Source organism: Acomys minous (genome assembly GCF_964271855.1).
Source record: "Acomys minous genome assembly, chromosome: 5".
Taxonomy (NCBI): Eukaryota; Metazoa; Chordata; class Mammalia; order Rodentia; family Muridae; genus Acomys; species Acomys minous.
This window is the reverse complement of record NC_140494.1, coordinates 59,228,413-59,247,668: the sequence shown is the minus strand read 5'-3', so window position 1 is coordinate 59,247,668 and position 19,256 is coordinate 59,228,413. Positions and strand designations below refer to the sequence as shown.

General features: G+C 43.3%; 1 protein-coding gene and 1 long non-coding RNA gene across 2 annotated transcripts in view; one reads left to right on the top strand and one right to left on the bottom strand.

Annotated features, from left to right (window-relative positions):
- Window positions 1–11,995: 11,995 nt before the first annotated feature.
- Window positions 11,996–14,179, bottom strand: LOC311598570. Its single transcript, XR_014779581.1, has 3 exons — window positions 14,100–14,179; window positions 12,815–12,970; window positions 11,996–12,255 (listed from the first exon to the last, which is right to left on the bottom strand). It is a non-coding gene; the product is annotated as an uncharacterized lncRNA (long non-coding RNA).
- Window positions 13,950–19,256, top strand: part of PRLR (prolactin receptor) — a 175,682-nt gene continuing 170,375 nt past the window's right edge. Inside the window, exon 1 of the mRNA XM_084783712.1 lies at window positions 13,950–14,174. The gene's annotated coding sequence lies outside the window, so the exon portion shown is untranslated. The remainder of the gene's footprint in view (window positions 14,175–19,256) is intronic.

Genomic DNA, 19,256 nt, shown 5'->3' with positions numbered 1-19,256 from the left:
TGGGTCTCTGTGGATAATGCGAAGGTCTGTTTTGTCACACACACAATGAGCAACCTTGTTGTCCTTTAGGTCCAAGTGGAGCGCATTGTGTTTCCTTTGGCATTCATGCTTTTTCCGCTCCAGAAGCCCTGGCACACCGATTTCTGTGAATTGCCTGACCTATGCTTGCATTATTAGTCAATAGGAGGAAAATAATAAGGTAAAGAGGCCAAGGGGGAAGCCGGTCTTTCATCCAACCAGATGGTCTCTTTCACTAGAAATGTAGACGAGAATGAGACTATACTCTCCCTGGTCCTGCAATATGGAACAAGGGTTAAGGCCAGCCAATCAGAGGAGTGCACAGCTGGGAGAGAGCTCTGGGGAAAAAAACACCCAGGAAGTCATCAGTAGCTGGGAACTTTTGAGAAGAATAGGTGTCTTGCCTGGCCTTCCATGCCTCTTAGGTGTGCTCAGCTCCTCTGTGCACAGCTTCTCTTACCCCACTAGGAAACAACTTGTTGGGTGCTCCCTATGTTACCTAAAATGAAGCTCCATTCCCATTTACAAAAATTTTTCCTAAAGGCAGAAGAGCAGTAGACAAAATGCTCATTGTGTAGCCCTGGTCCTTTCTGGTCCCATCCCTAAGTTGCCAGTGATGCTCCAAAATGGAGTATGATTGCCCCTGAGGGCACCTCCCCTCCTCCCCATCCCTGCCTCCTAAACCTTAAGTTAGAGGAAACCATATGATGCATGCTGGAATTGATGTAAACAGAAGGCAGGACCAAAAACTCCTGTGTGTGGTGCATTGGATCTGTGTTACTGGTTCGAAAGCCAACAAACCAAACAAGTAAGTAAGAATAAATTCCTGTGTTTCTCATTTCCTCCCCTCCACACCCCTAGCCCTTTCTCCTCTTCTTTGTCCTAACCATGAACCTTGAAGTCCATGGACTTCAGAATAAATGAAGAGAACAGCCCTGCAGAGAGGGTATCTTCACCTTTGCATGGCTCCCTATTTGATACCTGTCCACTGGATCTCCCCAGGCTCCCTGGGGTTTTGTGTTTCCTCACCCACAGCCACGCTTTACCTTGAGATGCCATGGAGTACACTCTCCTTTGCAGCTGATCTTGAATGCAGATTCAGAAAATTCCAGCAAAGACTAGGTGGTAAAAGGTGCTGCATATGCATGGAAACCACTGCACACATTTTTATGGGTCACAGAAAGAATATGGAAAGGTGTCAACGGTCTGAAGCACTACTCTCTTAAAATCGTGGCCCTGTGACCCATGTAAGAAAGGACGAAGAAGAGGCTAATAGAAAAGAGGCTGCCTCTGGACAAGTTCTTGTTTACAAATAGGAGAAAATAAATGATGAAGATAATAATTTTAGTTTTTCATTCAACAAGATTCCCTGGCATTGCTGGTTATTTTTTAGAAGCTTAGGACTGTCCTGAGGATAGCTGGCATTTCATGCTTGTGTTTCCTGTGACAGAGAGATGCCAAAACAATCCGAGTCTTGACCCATAGAACAGGACCCAGGGAGATGGCAATTAGATGGCATTGATGAACCTTCCACAGGACTACAGGGCCTCAGGGACTTGAAGCATGACTTCCTGGATGTGTACAGAGGATCTGGCTTCTTTTTTATCCAAGGAATACTAAATGGCACTTGTGTCTCTTCAGTGAAATTGCCAGTGTTTGTCTGGGAGCTCCTGGCTTAGAAGAAAAGCTGTGATTTGGTGGGGTGAGCCTTCCTAGGGTCCACTATAGTGACTTTGGAGCACCATTCCATCCTCTGGACCTTGGTCTCATAGGCTCTAAAATGATCAAATGGCTTAGAAATTGTCAAGTATTAAAACTTATAGTAAAGTATGCTTGATTTCAGTATTCAGCAAAAGAATAATATATATTATCTTATTTTAATAAGATTAAATATATTAACTAATTGAAGTGTAAAGGTTAAAGAAACACTCTCACTTCGTGGTTTATAATGTCTTTCTATTTCTCACTCCCTTTTTAAATGCAAGTTAGGAGTCATTGAATTAACTTGGTCACAGAACACACAGTACACACAAAATGCCATCTGGTCTTTGGGATATTCCCCAGAGATAAGATGTCAAGCAATTAGATACAATGCAAAGGACTGACTTGGTCACAGTGACATGTGTCCGTAAGTTTCTGCATGCCCAGTGCTATTTTGACTGAAACTACATCATTGTCTCACTAATTAACCAAAGTAGTTCTATGAGATAAGTACGTTTATAGTTCCTATGTCCTATATGAAACTCACGGGTTACTGATTTTCCCATTACACATAACCAGCAGAGACTAGTCACTCAGAGTGGCTTGTCTGACTCCAGCACTCTGTCCTCCCAGTGTTGCTGGTTGATAGAGTTCAGACAGGACTTGACCACTAGCAGAAGGGCAGCCTTGCTCAAGAGAGGACTGAAACCCAACCTAAGTCTCCTATTTTGGGCCCTGGTGGAGACAAGTCCCAGCAAGTCTTCATCTTCAACAAGGAAGGAAGCCGTAGCCTCCAGCCATGGTCCTTGTCGCCTGAGGCTGTTGCGTTGATGAAAACTATTCTATAATGAAAGCTTCCTTTGTGTAGCATTTTCCTTCTACCTTGAGGAACTGGAGGCTGGAGGAAGGAGAAGCAAAGGGCTCCAGTCCACACGCTGGAAGATCTCATCATGAAAGTGAGCCTTCAGGAAGACTTCATAAGGCAAAAACATCTCTGAGGAAAAAAATACTGAGGAGGATGAGAGAGGAGGGTCATTGTTGGTCGTAGCAGGGCCACAATGACGCATTCAAAATTAAGATAAGTTTGTGTCCCTCTGATCAACACTCTCTTCCAGAAGAAAAGGCTGTGCAGTTTTTCCAGTTTGGATCTTGAACATCTCACAAGGCCCATAGTGACAACAGGGAAGTTGGGACTTTAGACAGTAGGGCCTTGTGGAAGGAGCTTGCTGTAGGTGTGCCCTTGAAGGGGATATGGGGATCATGTCCTTCCTTTCTCACTGTATTTTCGAGCCCCCATGAAGTACATAGACAGGCTCAGCTGTTAGGCATTTTTGGCACGATACCCTGTGATGCCATAAGCCCAAAGCAATAGGGTCAGTGACCAGGAGTTAACACCTTAGATACCAAAATCAAAATAAATATCTACTCCCATCAATTTCTCTCAAATATTTTGTCACAGTAATGGAAAGCTGGTTACCATAATAGCCCTTGTTTGAGATTCCAATTAAGATGGGCCTCCGTGATGATATGATTCGACTGTAATCCTAAATAAGGGCTATCATGGTAGAGACCCATCATGATCCCATCACTTAACTCTGTAGTTATTTTATAGTCTTTCTATGCTTTGTTTTATTTCTAAGTACATATCATTGTTTAAGGCTATCCTGAGCTATCTAGAAAGACACTGCCTGAAGAAAATCGTCATCATCATCATCAAAGGACTATTATAAACATTTTTTCAAAGGGGACATCATAACATGATCAGTTATCGAGGAAATGAAAGCCATGTAACAGATATGAGTTGATTCACTGTGGTTTAGATTTGTATTTCCAGAGGATGGGGGAAGGAGATAAATGTAAATTTCATTCAACAGATATGAAGGTTCAGTTACATAAGATGGAGACATAGTATACAATGCTGCTATTTAAGTACTACATGATATATTAAAGTTTTGTAAAAAGGGTAGATCCTATGTTAGGTGCTCTTATCACAACCATCTTACATGAGTCAGAATGGCTAATATCAAAAACCCAAGTGACAGCACTTGCTGGTGAGGATGTGGAGAAAGTAGAACACTCCCCCATTGCTGATGGGAGTGCAAACTTGTGCAACTGCTTTGGAAATCAATCTGGCGCTTACTCAGAAAATTGGGAATAGTGCTACCTCAAAGGCCTACCCATATAACTCCTGGGCAGATATCTGAAAGATATCTGAAAGGACATTTGCTCAACTACGTCCATAACAGCTTTATTTGCAATAGCCAGAATCTGGAAACGACCTAGATGTCCCTCAATCAAAGAATGGATAAAGAAACTGGGGTACATTTACACAGTGGAATACTACTCAGCTATTAAAAAGAAGGAAATCTTGACATTTGCAGGCAAATAGATGGAACTAGAAACTGAGTGAGGTAACCCAGACCTAGAAAGGAACGCATGGTATATATTCACTTATAAGAGGTCCTCTGAAAGACTCCATCCAGTGGGGCATTGAAGTCAATACTGAGACTCACAGCCAAACTTTGAGGTGGAGCCAGGGAGTCTTATGGAAGAGTTGAGGGGATAGAAGTTACCTGGAGGAGGCAGAAGCTCCACAAGAAGACCAATAAAACAAACAAATCTGGGCCTGGGCTTGGGGCTTGGGGGGCAAGGGGTGATGCACCAGCCAAAGACGATGCATGGTGAGGACTTAGAACCCCCCCTACTCAGATGTAGTTGATAGGCAGCGAGTCTCCTTATGGGTCCTATAATGTGGAGAGTAGGGGCTCCCACTGACATGCACGCTTGTGCCCACTCTTGGTCATTTCCCCTTGGTAGTGCGGCCTTGCCAGGCCAACAGAGGAAGAGGATGCAGGCAGTCAAGAGGAGACTTGATAGGCTGGGGTCAGATGATAGGGGAGGAGGGCTCCCTCTTTCTGAGGACTAGCTTAAAGGGGAAGGTAGGATGACAGAGGGAGGGGGGCCTGGAGGAGGGAAGGGAGGCATACAATCAGGATGTAAAGTGAATTTTTAAAACATTCAAAAACTGTGTATATAATACTATGTAAAGTGATAGTGCCTTTTATAAATTATCTACAGACAAAATAAATAATGTTATTTATATAAAACACGTTTTAACATTAATGTGCATATATAATACATGATAATTCATGCAAATTAAATACATAACAAACTCAATTAGAAGTTTACCTGACAGCACGTTCCCATTCATATAATGATTGCAGTTTCATCATCTGAAAAGCAGAAACTGCATTGTCATCCTATCCAAGCATATAATATGAATACATCTTTCCAGGCGCCAGTGCACACTTAAAGAAGAAGACTTACACTATGAACACCTGAGGTTAGGCTCTCTAGCTGAAGCAGGATTTACCGAAACTTTTATGCATATGTGAACCATCCAGGAATCTTGTTAACACTCGATGCTGCAGAGGTCCAAGGCTTCTCCTTTCTAACAAACTCTAAAGTGATGCTGGTACTTTCAGAGCACACTTGGAGTGACAAGGCACAGGACCACTGCCTGTCTAGCAAGTGTTCGGCTTCTTGTACTGAGGCAACTAATTAAATGCAATTCCCGCACGCATTAAATCAAGCCTAACTCTGTGAAATTAAGCCTATGCAGTTTTTACATGTTCTAACAGTTCTTCAAATGAGTCTCTCCTGTAGAGGAAAATAAAAAAAGCAATTCCTTGGAGCCAAAGCAGTAGTTCCACTGGGGGCTGGGAAGCTGCATTTTAGTGCCCACCTGTGTGATACCATTGTATGATTACAACAATCACAACAGTAAAGCAGAGCTCTGCAAGAGGGAGACAGACGCCTTTCTGTACAGTATGATCCAATATAAAGAAGAGAAAAAATAATGTAATGTTGTACAGGTGGATTTTTTCACTAAGTGGGGAAACACGGAGTTAAGTTAGCTTGCCACAAATCACACAAGCTGGAGCAGAATACAGGGGAGTTCAGGAAGTCCAGGGTGTGCCACAGTGTCTCTACCTGCTGGTCTGCCATTTATGTTTCCAGCACCTTGTTTCATAAAGTGAGGCCTTTGAAATATGAATTCTACCGACATGTCTTAATCAAGTAAGGATGAGCATGTCTGTAACCATATGGAAAGTTCCTGTTTCTTCTACAGAAAAGCAGTGAAGAATTGTTGGGTTTAAACGCATTATCTGTTTCTTTTTTGCAAAGATACATTTTCCCCAAATTCGAAACTTTTAAAAAATGTAATATTTTATAAATTTTTCAGATTTTCATGCATAGATAATGCATTTTGAGCATATTCATTTCCCACCCCTCCCCCAACACTTCACAGATCCACTCCTACCCTTTTACTCCCTCGCAAATCCATGTCTCCTCTTTCCTTTATTTTTATAACCTGCTTAGTCCACATTATGTTGTGTGTGTGTGTGTGTATACATACATACATACATACATACATACATACATACATACATACTCATGGATGTGAGGCCATCTATTAGAGCATGATTGACTCACCAGAGTTAATATCCTTAACGGAAAATGACTCCGGAACCTGGGCAGATGGCTCAGTGGTTAAGAGCCCTTGCTGCCCTTGCATAGGACCAGAGTTTGAATCCCAGAATCTGTGTTGAACAATTCATATTTGTTTGAAACTCCAGCTCCAGGGGATCTGAGGTACTCTTTTGGCCTCTGTGTGCACCTGTAGACACACATTCACAAACATAAAAATAAAATAAAATCTTAATTTAAAAAAAAAAAAAAAGAAAACTGATCCTTCCCCACACTCAGCAGCCAGGAGCTGTCAAGAGCTCCTCAGCTTGGGCTTGGGGCCCAATAGATGCTCAGCTAGAGCTAAGGGCTCTTTTCACTGTGACTTGTTGACTGGATTGACCTGGTGCGGCTCTTGTGCAGGCAACAACAGCCATTTTGAGTTTAGTGTCTATGTTGTATCCAAAAGAGACTGTTTTTCACCCTAGTCTTCTTCCCCACCTCTGGCTTTTACAGGCTTTGCCCCTCCTCTTCTGTGGCAGCCCCGTAAGTGTGGGAGGCGGGGCAGGTAAGCTAGGGTACCGTTTATGGCTGAGCACACCACGTACACTTGTACTCTGCATGTTGCCAATTAACAAAACTTTAAATGCATGATGCTAAATGAAAGGAGCCAGAATGAAATTGTGCTATGTATATAATTCCCAAACTATAAAGTAAAGGGGGAAGTGATGGGGGGATGACATTGGGAGGGAGACAAAGACCCTAACGGGCTGTAAGGAATGGTGACAACAAAGGAACAGGAGAAACCTGTGGAGCAGGAGATGATGACACTGCTACATCTAGTTGCAAAAGTTATAGAACCTTTTTTTTTTCAAAGCTTCTAGAACTGTATACTATAAAGTATAAATCCTACAGTATATGAATGAACACTAATAAATGTGAGCCTTAGAGAAAAGTGAATAAGTGTCAGTGGGACCAAGGGGAGAATGTTGCAAACAACTTGTTCTGCAGTGTAAGTTTCAGCTATAACAAATCTTAAAGCTAAGAACTGAAAATGTACAACGTGGGACCATAAGTTTACATCAGTGTCTGAATATAAAACATACTGAACGTTATTATTGTCATGAATTTTTTGACATTCCTTAGTGTGGCTTGAAGGAGAACGGTCCCCATGGGCCCGTATGTTTGACTGTTTGGGCCTCAGTTGGTGGAACTCTTCAGGAAGGATTAGAAAGTGTGTCACTGGGAGCAGGCTTGGAGGTTTCAAAAGACTCTTGGCATTTCCAGTTGCTCGCTGCCTCCTGCTGTGGTCTGAGAGGTGAGCTTTCAGCTGTTCTTGCCACCAAGCCTTCACTCTGCCAGCATGGAGTCTAACCCTCTGGAACTCTAAACCCGGCTAAGTGCTTTGTCCATGCTGTTTTACTACCAAAATAGAAAAAAAGTGAACTATACTTTTATACTTTTGATGGCCACATGGTTTTATGCTATCAAGACATAAAACTGTTTCGATTTTTAAATTTGAATTTGAAAACAAATTCCTATACTTTCATTAATTTTAATACAGATGTGTGTGTGTGTGTGTGTGTGTGTGTGTGTGTGTGTGTGTGAGATCATGTACTTTGGAATATGTGCTCAAAATGAACTTTCCCACTGAGACAATGGAAATATGCCCTGGAGATCACTTTTCTAAACTTTAATGTACCTTTGATATACCTGGGGATATTATCATACAGGAAGTCTGATTGAGAAGCTGAGGGTTGGTTTGATCCTGTACTTCTAATAAGCTCTCCCATGATGGTACTGAAACTGGTCCAAGGGCTATCATGAGGATTGAAAAGCTCACGACATAATTACCCGAAGACACCACATTGCAGTCACTGAGTAACAAAGCCATGCTCATTTCTCCCTCCCGGGGCATGGGAGACATAGCTTCCTATCAGTAAGCAGGCCAGCTCTCTTAGCACCTTCCTCCTGCGTGTTCCCATGGAGCAAAGTATCTGCCTCCCCGTGCTCATAAAGGCAGCTTGTACTTAGGCTCATTGCTTTCCCAGCAATGTGGACTTCCTTAGAATGAAAGAAATGCAGTACAGTAATAGTGTGCTTTATATTTACACATGGTTTATCATTTACCAGATATGTTCACACAGGTCGACTCATATCAGCCAACGATGGTCCTTGGAAGTAGAGCGCAGCAGGTGTACTGTGATACCATTTACAAGCACAGACCAGCAGAAGCAAGTGGAGTGTGTTCAGAGTCAGAGTGGTGAGGAAGAGACAAGAGCCGCGCAGTCTGATAACTGAGACCTGACTAGAGAGTTGTAAGCAGATGTGTGTATTGGTAGATTCCAACAAACTGTAGATATTTATGGCTGTCTCTCTGAAGCCTAACCAGATCACCAAGCGCAAAGACGCTTTCACTGAATTCAGTGGGAAGTAGATATCACTAAGGAAAAACAAATCTTGATGCAGGACTGACATCATCAGATTCAACATGGCTACATTTGTGTTTGACATGGGCCAGACTGATGAAAGGGGGGGGGGCACATTTGGGGGTCTTTTAAGGGAAAGAGGTGACAATGATGAAAGCAAAAACTAAGATGATAGCAGAAAAGGAGGAAACATATTTACAAACCATCTTCCCCTATTATAAGAGAAAACATTCCACTGGGGCCTAGCTTACAGTTTCAGAAGCTTAGTCCATTATCGTCATGGTGTGACCCTTGATGCTGGAGCAATGGCTGAGAGTAACATCCTGATCCTCAGAGGGAGGAGGAGGAGGAGCAGGGAAGGAAGGAGGGAGAGACAGAAAGGTTGGGCTTGGCATGGGCTTTTGAAAATTCGAATCTTGCCCCCAAATGACACACCTCCCCCATCAAGGCCATCTTCCTGATCCATCTAATCCTTTCCATGAATTCCAGTCCCTGGTGAGTAAGCACTCAAACAACTGAGCCTATGGAGATGGGAGGTGGGGGGTGGGGGATGGGGTAGGGGGGAGGGGGGATGGGGTAGGGGGGAGGGGGGAGGGGGGAGGGGGGAGGGGGAGGTGTTGGAAGAGGCCTGGGGGGGCATCCTCATTCAGACCATCATAGTAAGTATTTCAGGAAAATTTGTAAAAAGATTGATAGAACCCTCACAGTACAGGCCACTAAAATGTACTAGCTTTATAGTAACACTAATGTATACTGCATTCAGGGCAGAAAAACTGGTGTAGTGTCCAGAGCAGCTATAAGCACATGGAAAGTTATGCATATGTAACCATAGAAATCAATGAAAAATAACATGCATTTTTAAAATAAAGAGTAGCTGAGTTCCTGATCATAAATGCAAAAAAAATAAACGTTTTATTTCAATTATATTTAAAAATAAATAGAATATATTTAAAAATAAATTAAGGTTTTCTTGGAAAGAAATATAAACATTTTTAAGTTCTATGTACAAAAGAAACACAGGGGCCTTATCAGATAGAATCTACGGATTCAACAATGTGAAAATAAGAAAAATTTTGTGCAGTCAGTCTGTAATAAAAATCAAGAGAAATATGTACCAGGTGCTTTGTAAAGTGTTAATATAATTAATAGGAGATAACAAAAGTTGACTTTAAAAAGACAAACCCCTTGAGAAGAAAACCACGTTTAGTATTTGCCAGTGAGTGAGAAGGCTGCCTGTCATAGAGGCTCATCAAGCTCATGAAAAGGGAGGACACAGAGACGTAGAACAATAGGCCTATCTTGCTTATCAGATTTGACCTGGTCAGGTTAGATCAATAAGGCCCCCTCCTCGCAGAGATGTGAGAAAGGAAGCGGGATAAGAATATGTAAATCAGAAGTTGGTGATGGAATGTGAAAGTAGATATGACAATTTTAAATGCCTGAAACATTTTTTTTGAAAGAGGGTGACTCCTGTTAGGTAGACCATGTCCCACACTTGTGACTGTATGTGACTGTATGGACAGAACAAATTGGACTTGGTGGATCATTGAAGAGGGGGAAAAAAGACACAAGGTTGGGAGATGGGAGGGATAGATCTAGGAAGAGCTAGGGGCAAGTAATATGATCAAAATACATTGTGTACATACATGAAATTAAAGAATTAAATACATTATGTGTTAAAGTGCCTTACCCGTATGACCTAGTAATTTTACATTTAAAACATTTGCCTACAACATGATGCAAGAGTAATTTGGTAGCATTACTGATTTTAACAGTCATTCCCTTTTTTCCAAACTCTGACATTTCTACATGTCTGCCCTATATGTACACAATGATAGCCACATCAATATTTTTGAGAATGAAAACCTTTTAATTACAAAAATATAACAAGAGAGGAACTGAAGAAATAAATTTTTAAAAAAAACTAGACAGTCACTAAAAACACTGGAGTGAAAACTGGAAGATGACTCAGCAGTTTAAAAAAAAAAAGGTGTGTGTTGCTCTTGCAGAGGACTTGGGTTCTGTCTGCAGAACCCACATGGCAGCCCACAGCCATCTGTAGCTCCAGGTCCAGAGGATCCAGCGCCCTCTCCTGGCCTCTTCAGTACCAGGCACACACATGGTACACATTTACACATGTCGGGAAAACACTCATAGACATAAATAAAATGAATACAGTCGGAGAGGCTTGCAAGTTAACTTTAAAAAAAACTAAACTAAACAAACAAATGAAAAAACCCCAACACTGGGGTAGATCTCTAGGCAGCAACTTCAACCAGGGAACTGTGCTGAACTTTGAAAGACAAGCTATGGATCTGGGCACTCAGCTCAGCGAGGAGTGCTTGCCTAGTGTGTGCCCTTAGTTCAATCCCCAGGAGGGTAAGGATTTTAGTGATTTGGGGAGATTATAATTACTTCATTCCTCCCTGCCTTCCTTCCTCCCAAATCCTTCCAGATGCTCATCCTTCTCTCTGTCAAACTAGGAACTAGAGAAATGCGGGGGGGGGGGGGGGGGGGGGGGCTGGGGACGGGGAACGGGGGGGGGGGGGCGCCAGGGAGGGCTTAAAAGAAAGCATGGCTCACAGAGGAAGGATGCAGGAAACAGAGAGCTGAGGAAAAACCAAGAGAACCCTGGCCAGAGAGCAGCTGACAGTAGCCATGGCAGAAGACAAAGAGCAAAACAGTGAACTAAACGGTGCAGTTGATTGTTTTTATAGGAGTAGAAAATTCACCCTGAACCTCTTGGATGGAAAGATTCTCAAGAGGCGCTCAGGCAGTGACATGGGCTACTCCTTGGGTGTTGCTAGTCCGCCCCCAAGACTAAGAATCACCAACTCAAAGGAAAGTAAATCCAAAAAGCTGTGAACGTGGATTGCTTTTCTTTACAGTTTGACAAATGAAGAAAGGAGTAAATTAGGTTGTAAATTCATCCAAAGTGCCAGCCAGCCAGGCCAGGAAAGATGTAAGGGAGCTGTGGAAGGGAGAAAAAAAAATATACAAAGAAAATAGTTAGGAAACAGGAAGGGAAAACAAAACAAAACAACAAAAAACCTTAATATTGTAAGGCTTTTATTAGCATGGCTGGTATTTTACACACTCCATTGCATTACTCTTCCCCTATTGAGCCTGGCTTACAGTAAGTGAAGCTCACAGGAGTCAAATGGTTACCAGTATCCAAACCATTGCCAGTTCCTCTGTTCTTGCCTTATCTTGAACTGGGGAACTGGGTCTTGGAGTCAGTGAGCAGATAGGGAGTCCAAGACACAGCTGGATGAACGAGCTAAAGAGAAAGGAGGAATCCATACAACGAGGCAGACGCAGACCTAAGAAAAAAAGAGAACGCGGGAAAATGGGTGAACGGTGTCAGCGTGTAGAGAAGGAGAGGGTTGCGATACAGCCGTGAAGCCAAGAGGAGAGTCACGCACGCAGATGACTTCATCATCGCAGCGCACGCGGGAGAGCCGGTACAAGAAGATTCGCCACTGTGAATGCCTGTGGCTTGTGGACAGTGAATGTGCCGCCTGGCAAAGCCGGAAGCCATGACTTTCCTTCCAAATAATGTGTGGATTGGTCATTCGCCTGTGCTGTAGAGCAGGAGCCCAGACCTGTGGGAGCCATGAGGAAACCTTCACATCATCTGTTAAAATAGAAATGACCAGGAAAACTACAGTTAACTGAGTAATCTCTGGCCTTTCAAAGGTCATATGGAAATATAATCACCAAGTTATGATGGTTCAAGATGCTTTTTGACATTTTAATAATGTGATGACGCACCTATATAAGCTTCCTGCTAAGTTTTGTGTTAGAAATTTCTCCCAGGTTCATATATATATATATATATATATATATATATATATATATATATATATATATATATATATATATATACACACACACACACAAATATACATGTTCTGAGTGAGTATATTTGATAGGCAGAACAAGGCTAGGCTATAGTGTTCAACAGGTGTTTTGATTCCATTTTTTTTCTTAATACCTCTTCAACTTAACAATGAGTTAAAACTGGGATATAAGTGGGCCACTAAGCATGTGTGTGTTCTGCCACTGTAGATGATACTCGTTAGTTTTGAGAGTGAACAGGTATTGTGCACGCCCTAAGATAATTGTGAGCAGAAGCACACCTTAGTTTTTAGAAGACTGCACACCCTGTGCATGGCAGATACACACTCACTTACTCTGAAAAGCAGGTGTAGATCATGGTTTAAGTTACACAGGACATTGATGAGCAGACATTAAATCCAGGCAGGTGTCACTTCTAATGCAGGAATGCCCAAACATCACGGGATTTTTCAGTAATGTGATTTGCTTGCTAATTGCAAAGTGTCCATCAACTCAAAAGAAGAAAGGGCAGTGTTTCAACGATTTTTTAAAAACAACAAAAAAGAAACAAAACAAAACAAAACAAAACAAAACAAAACAAAAACTTCAATAGCTTGTTCAAGATAACTCACAGTTACATAACAATCAGATGCGATATCAATCAATGGCATCAAACCTGTTTAGAGATATTTGACTCAAGCAGCTATCAGTATTTGATTTGAATATTTCATTTGCAAATGAATAGTGGGGAGGGGTACTAGAGAAAAGCAGTGATTTGGCTAACACCAGAAACATAATACAATAGCAGTCAGATCTGCAGCCTGTTTGAGGCAATAGATTCTGCACTGTGGAAAACAGCAGAGCCGCGGATTACTGAGCTGCTGGTGTTTCTGGACGATTTTGAAGTGGTAGAGCCCTGGAAGTTTTGCTGCTACCAACAAAGCAAAGCCTCCCTGGGTCCCTGCTTACTGTCTCTTGCCCACTTTTCTCTGGCTCCTCCTCTTCCTCCTCCTCTGCTCCTCAGGGAAGGTGTGATTGGAATCCCTGGAGCCCCTCAAGTATTGTCAAACTGCTGCTTAGCATTGCTTGCTGGGAAATAAGGAAAGAAATTTGACACCAAGCTTCATCTTGGCTACTGAGAGAAGTATCATCTCTGAGGTCACTCGACTTAAAGGGCATTTTTATTATTGTTTTGTCTATTTACTAGTGCAGTCTTGATGGAAGATGGTTCCCTGAGCATGTGAAACGGATCTGGGAGAAATCAGAAATTTTCTTGTCCTCCTCTTCTTCTCTGCCCTCCGACCCCCCTCTATTACCTCCGTCACCTTGTATAGCTGGCAGGCTCTGGACCTTTTTTTTTTTTTTTTTTTTTTTGCATGCTGGAAAAAAAAAGGACTGTTTTGCCTCCAGCAAGGAACATGCATGTTGCAACATTGACTCCTCCTCTACTGAAGAAAGAGTGAACAAGTGCACCGCGGAGTTGAGCTTCTTCTCAGAGACACGCGCCTGGTGTCTAGGAGCAGAGGCTAAAATCCCCAGAAGCCGGTCTTCTAGGCTGGGCTTTCCCTGCCTTCCTGTTCCGTCTTACTCGCTCCACTCCTGCGTTCTGGATTTTACCCAGGGCTCAGGAAACAGCTTTACCTGCAGTGATAAAGCTCGCGTCCTTTGCAGGAAGTGCTCACCACCTGGTATGGCAGACTTTTCTCCCCAGCAAAAGTGAGTACCGGGGGCAGACTAAGCTGCGCGCCGCGGCCAGGGGCGGCGCGGGCGGGGCGGGCGCTCTCCAAGGCCGGGGGTTCGAGGCTGCCTGTGGGAGAAGAGCAATCGGTTGCTGGTGTGGACAGCTTGGGGAAGTGCCAGCTAGCAGCCAGAGCTCCCGTGGGAGCGAGGAAATCCCATCCCTTGCTGTGGTCGTGCCTGAAGGCAAGCCTTGATGTCCCTCTCTAGAGAAGCTTAATACAAACCAAAGCGCTTGGCCACCTACCTCAGCTTTACAACTGCGCTCAGCTGATTTTCAAATATACCTGCAAGTGCGCTTGAGACGCGGCGAGTTTCGGCAGCGTGATTGTGGGATTCTGGGGTTGCAGGTGGTGTGACTCAAAAAGAAAAGCTGGGGAGATAGCGGGAAGATCGGAAAGGACTCAGACAGCGGAGGTGATGACAGCTAAATTGGGCAGTGCCTCAACAGCTGCACAGTTGGGCGCCGAGTGGGGACACAGAATTACCTGAGCGCTCCCTCACCTCCCCCACCACCCTCCTCCTCCCCCGCCGCGGTCCCTTACTCCCTGAGGCAACGGAGTAGTGGTTGCACAGCTCTCCCAGCCCTAACCTGCTGGCCCCTTGGGGCAAGGAATTCAAGCCCCGGGGGTTGAAATAAGGATACCCTGATGAGCAGAGAGCAGGAGATGAGGAAGTAGAGAAGGCTGAGAACCCAGGCTGGGACTGCTGAGGCAGTTATAGCTTTTTGAGAAGAAAAATACTCTGTTAGTGACCTCTACCTGTGTGGTAAGGTAGCAACCCATGTTTCTGTAATAACAAGCAACTTGGGGTTTTCTGTGATTGCACTAAAACATGTTTGCCACCTGGGATTAATCTCATGGGGGGTGGGAGCGTCCTTTAATCTTCATTCACGGAATTGGCCGGAAAAGATATCCCACTTGAGTGTCCTGGCCAATCCTAGCTCTGCCTCCCTTAGCACTACTGTCTTGGATGTTTACCGTCACCTGGACTCAGTTTACTCTGCCAAAATCTAGGCAAACTACTCGTTCTATATGTATGTCCTTTCTGTCACAGAGGTGCTGGACAGTGCAGGAAACAGGAACGTTTTGAGTTTGGATTTGGGGTCCTTTTGAGAATTGACTGTGAGTCATTTCCCCAGGGTGGAAAGTGTGTTTAAGGGCCAGATGAAGAGTTTCCCATGGACACTCCTTGTGGACCATGCTCGAAAATCCCTAGTCCTTAAGGACTCCGCATCGGGACATATGCTGCCGAGCTTTTACTTGGTGCTTGGTGCTGGCTGTGGGAATAAGTGGCAGTGTTGGCAGAGTCTGAAGCAAGTGCAGCTGCGCTGGGAGAGACTGCACTCCTTCCTAGGGCGTTCACACAGTGTGAGTCCCCAATGTCTTCATCAGTCTATGGGCTTCCAGAAAACTCCTCCTCTCAACTCTTAATGCCTTATCCTAGAACAGTGGTTCTCAACCTTCCTAACGCTGTGACCCTTTAATACAGCTCTTTATGTCGTGGAGACTTCCTCCCCCCACCCCACCCCCAACCGTAAAATCATTTTTGTTGCTACTTTGCAACTGTAATTGTGCTACTGTTATGAATCATAATGTAAATATCTGTGTTTCTTGGAGACTTGATACCCTATGAACATATACAGGGGGAGGAGGTCCCCCTCAGTCACAGTCATAGGGGAAGGGAGTAAGGGGAAAATGGGAGGGAAGAATGGGAGGATACAAGAGATGGGATAACAATTGAGATGTAATATGAATAATTAATAAAATATATTTTTAAAAGTATATTAAAAAAGAAAAAAATCTGTGTTTCCTGATGGTCTTGGATGACCCTGGTGAAAGGGTTGTTTAGCCCCAAAGGGGTCAAGACCCAAAGGTTGAGAACCACTACCGTGGAAGTTTCTGTCCACAAACAGCCATGCAAAATAGCCTGGGGGGGTATGCAATCAGGGTCCACATGAACCCATGTTGAACCTATGTTCTTCAGGTCAACTGGCTAGGTGTCAGAGAGCAGGACTCAGTTTGCTCCCCAAGCACAGTGTGACTAAGTAGTAATATTCTTTTGGGCATATGTACTTTGTCATTAAAGGTCCAGAGCGTTAGGAAGGTTGAGAACCACTGCTCTAGAGGGTTCACACATTGGAGAAACTGAAGTCTTTTTACCAACAGCACAGAGGATACATAGAAGAAAGCAGGAGGTTTTGGAGGCTGCAAGTCTGCACTTCAAATTGTAGATACATTTTAGCAAGCCATTGGATGTCTCTGAGCCTTTCTTTTCCTGGCTTCATGTGGTTGTTAAGGAAAGCTCATACCTGACCCATGTTCAGTGATCAGCTGTCCTCACTAAGGCTAATTTGACATTGCAAGGGCCAGTGGTCCAGTGCTTTCCAGAGCAGCTCACTGTGTCTTCTACAGGACTTACCTTACCAGGAGGACGACTGAAACTAGCTTCTTAGTCTGTAAGGTGAGAGAGAGCACTTCACAATTATGGCCAAGTTTACTCTCTCAACTGTGTTGTACGGAGCAGAATTCTGCGTATTGGCAAAAAATAAAATACTTTCAGATAGGCCTGGATTCTCAGCCTTTCTCTCTGTTCCCTTTTGGCCAGTAACTTTGAATACCAAATAGCCATCTCTGCCTATAGCTACAGGCAGCTGTGTATGAAACCAGAGAAGTCCCCCAGAACCACCTCCAAATACACTACAAACTGTCTCTGTAGAGTTAAATGGGTCCTTCGCCAGTTTTCATTGCTTGGTACAAGCTAAGATTTCAACTCGACGTAGAGTCTCCCCAGCTTTCCCTGGCCTCTCAGGCTCAAGGAGAAGACGGTATCAAACCATAGGAACAAGGAAATGGCATAAGCCCAAAGTGGGAAAGACTGATGACCAGCGTGTTCCTTAGAGTGATTGCACACAAAGATGGCGATGTTGATACCAGTCGCAGAACCTCCACAGCACAGTGTAGCGAACGCTTCCATGCAGCAGTGTCTCAGCTATTCTCACAGAAACCCTGAAGGCATGAGTTATCCTGTGAAGTTTTACAGGTAAGGAAAGTGAGGGCTAGAAGCATTCACTCAATTGCCCAGTCCACACAGTTTGCGGTAGAAGCTCTGTTCCATTTTTCCCCATTACCCAAAGCTGCCAACCTTCCCAATATCGAAATATTGCATCATGCCAACTGGACTTGGATTATTCTCAAGGGCAGGGGCAGCCACACGTGGTGCGTGGTTTTAAGTGATGTGAACACATACTTTACTTGTGGTACATACTAACTGGTAGCAACAACAACCCACTTGTGGAGAGTAATTTTCCTGCCTCTTCCCAAGCTCGGCTGCTAAGTTTCAGAGAGTTAATACGCAATTACCAGCAGAGGAGGCAGAGGCTGGCTGGCTGCCACTCACCTCCTAGGCCATCCTTTCAAGTTCAAAAAACTTTGGAATTCTTATTTTCTGCTAAGTTTTGCATCAAGATACTATTTACATTTGCTAAATCCTGTTTTTAAGATTCATTCATTCATCAAATCACTCATTCATTCATTCATCTGTGTTCGTGTGTTGAGTAGTTGATTGTACAATGGAGGAAAAGGCAGAAATCTAGCTTTTGCGGAGCTTCTACATAAGGAATAATGGTAGGTGAACAAACATGTAGAGATCATTCAGGATCTGTGAGACAGCCCCGTAGGTAAAGACACTTTTTGGTAAAACATAGAGACCTGAGTTCTATCAATGGAACCCATGAGATATAGAAGAGAAAGAACCAATTCCAACAGAGTTGTCCTCTGACTGCCACATAAATGCTGTGGCATGCATGCCCACATGCATACATGATGCATGTACATAAATAATAATGATGATGATAAATCTATTTTAAAGGTCATTCCAGATACTGATAAAGTCTATGAAGCAAAAGCAGAGACTATAGAATGACATGGGGTTCCCATGACTGTGGCATGTAGCTAATCCGTAGAGCGAGCATAAAACACTAGATTTCAAACATGTGACACCCCATACACAAAAAGCAAAATGGTTCCTAATTTTAGTTTGTATATTAAATTTAGTTTGTATATTAAAATTTAGTTTGTATATTAAAAAATTGTAGATAAACTGGTTTAGGTGAAAATTAATCAGTTTTACCTACTAGCTTGCAATTAATTTAATGTGGTTGAATGGCAATTTCAAATCACACTACCTAATGACTTACATTACATTTGCTTGAAATAGCACTACTTCGGGCTGGTAACTTGACAAAGATATAATAGAAATGTTTTCCTTCATCCTTTCTCCTAGACATATCTTTATTTCTCTATGCTTGGCTAGCACTCTTCTCATGTCTTCCTCAAATTCAGTTATTTGATAAATTAAGAGAGTTAAGAGGACCCTCTTCCCATCCCTCATGCTCTTGGTGTGCAGGGATACAGTTACAGTCAGTACCACCATGTTGGTATTGGATTTTGGCACCTTTGTCACCAGGATACAGTCCCTCATGCAGGAAAGTCTCAAGAAGCTCTTCCACAAAATCCAATGACCAAAGCAACATTTTTAAAAATCTGGATTTACAGTTCTGTCTTTAAATTGCTTCCTAAGATAATGCATGTGTATCTCTTAGCACTTTGGAAAGCCGAGAAGAGGACAGCTAGGATTTCACATATATGTGCCAAACTCCTTGGGTCATCTCCCATAGTGATAAGTGGCCTCTTAATTAAACCAGCTTGAGCAAGAAGCAGCCCCCGGTCTCTAGAAGGACTGCTTCAGGAGTATCACAAGGGTCGCCTTGGGTTTCTTTAGTCACTGGCTAAAGTGGCACTTGGGTATGTCACCAAAGTGAAGATGTAATTTGTTTCTGCGGTTTCATGTACTGCAAAGGGAAGGAGAGTTGGTAGCTGCAGCAGGAGGAAACCTCTGGCTTGAGAGATCATGAATCCAGAGGCTGAGTTTGTCTCCTCCACTGGGCTGTACCTTACATTCACTTTCTTCCTATAATACTGGAATATTATTTAGTTTAGAGTGCTATGATTATGGCACAGAAGGTACTAATGGATAAATGTGCTATAAAAATCATCCTGG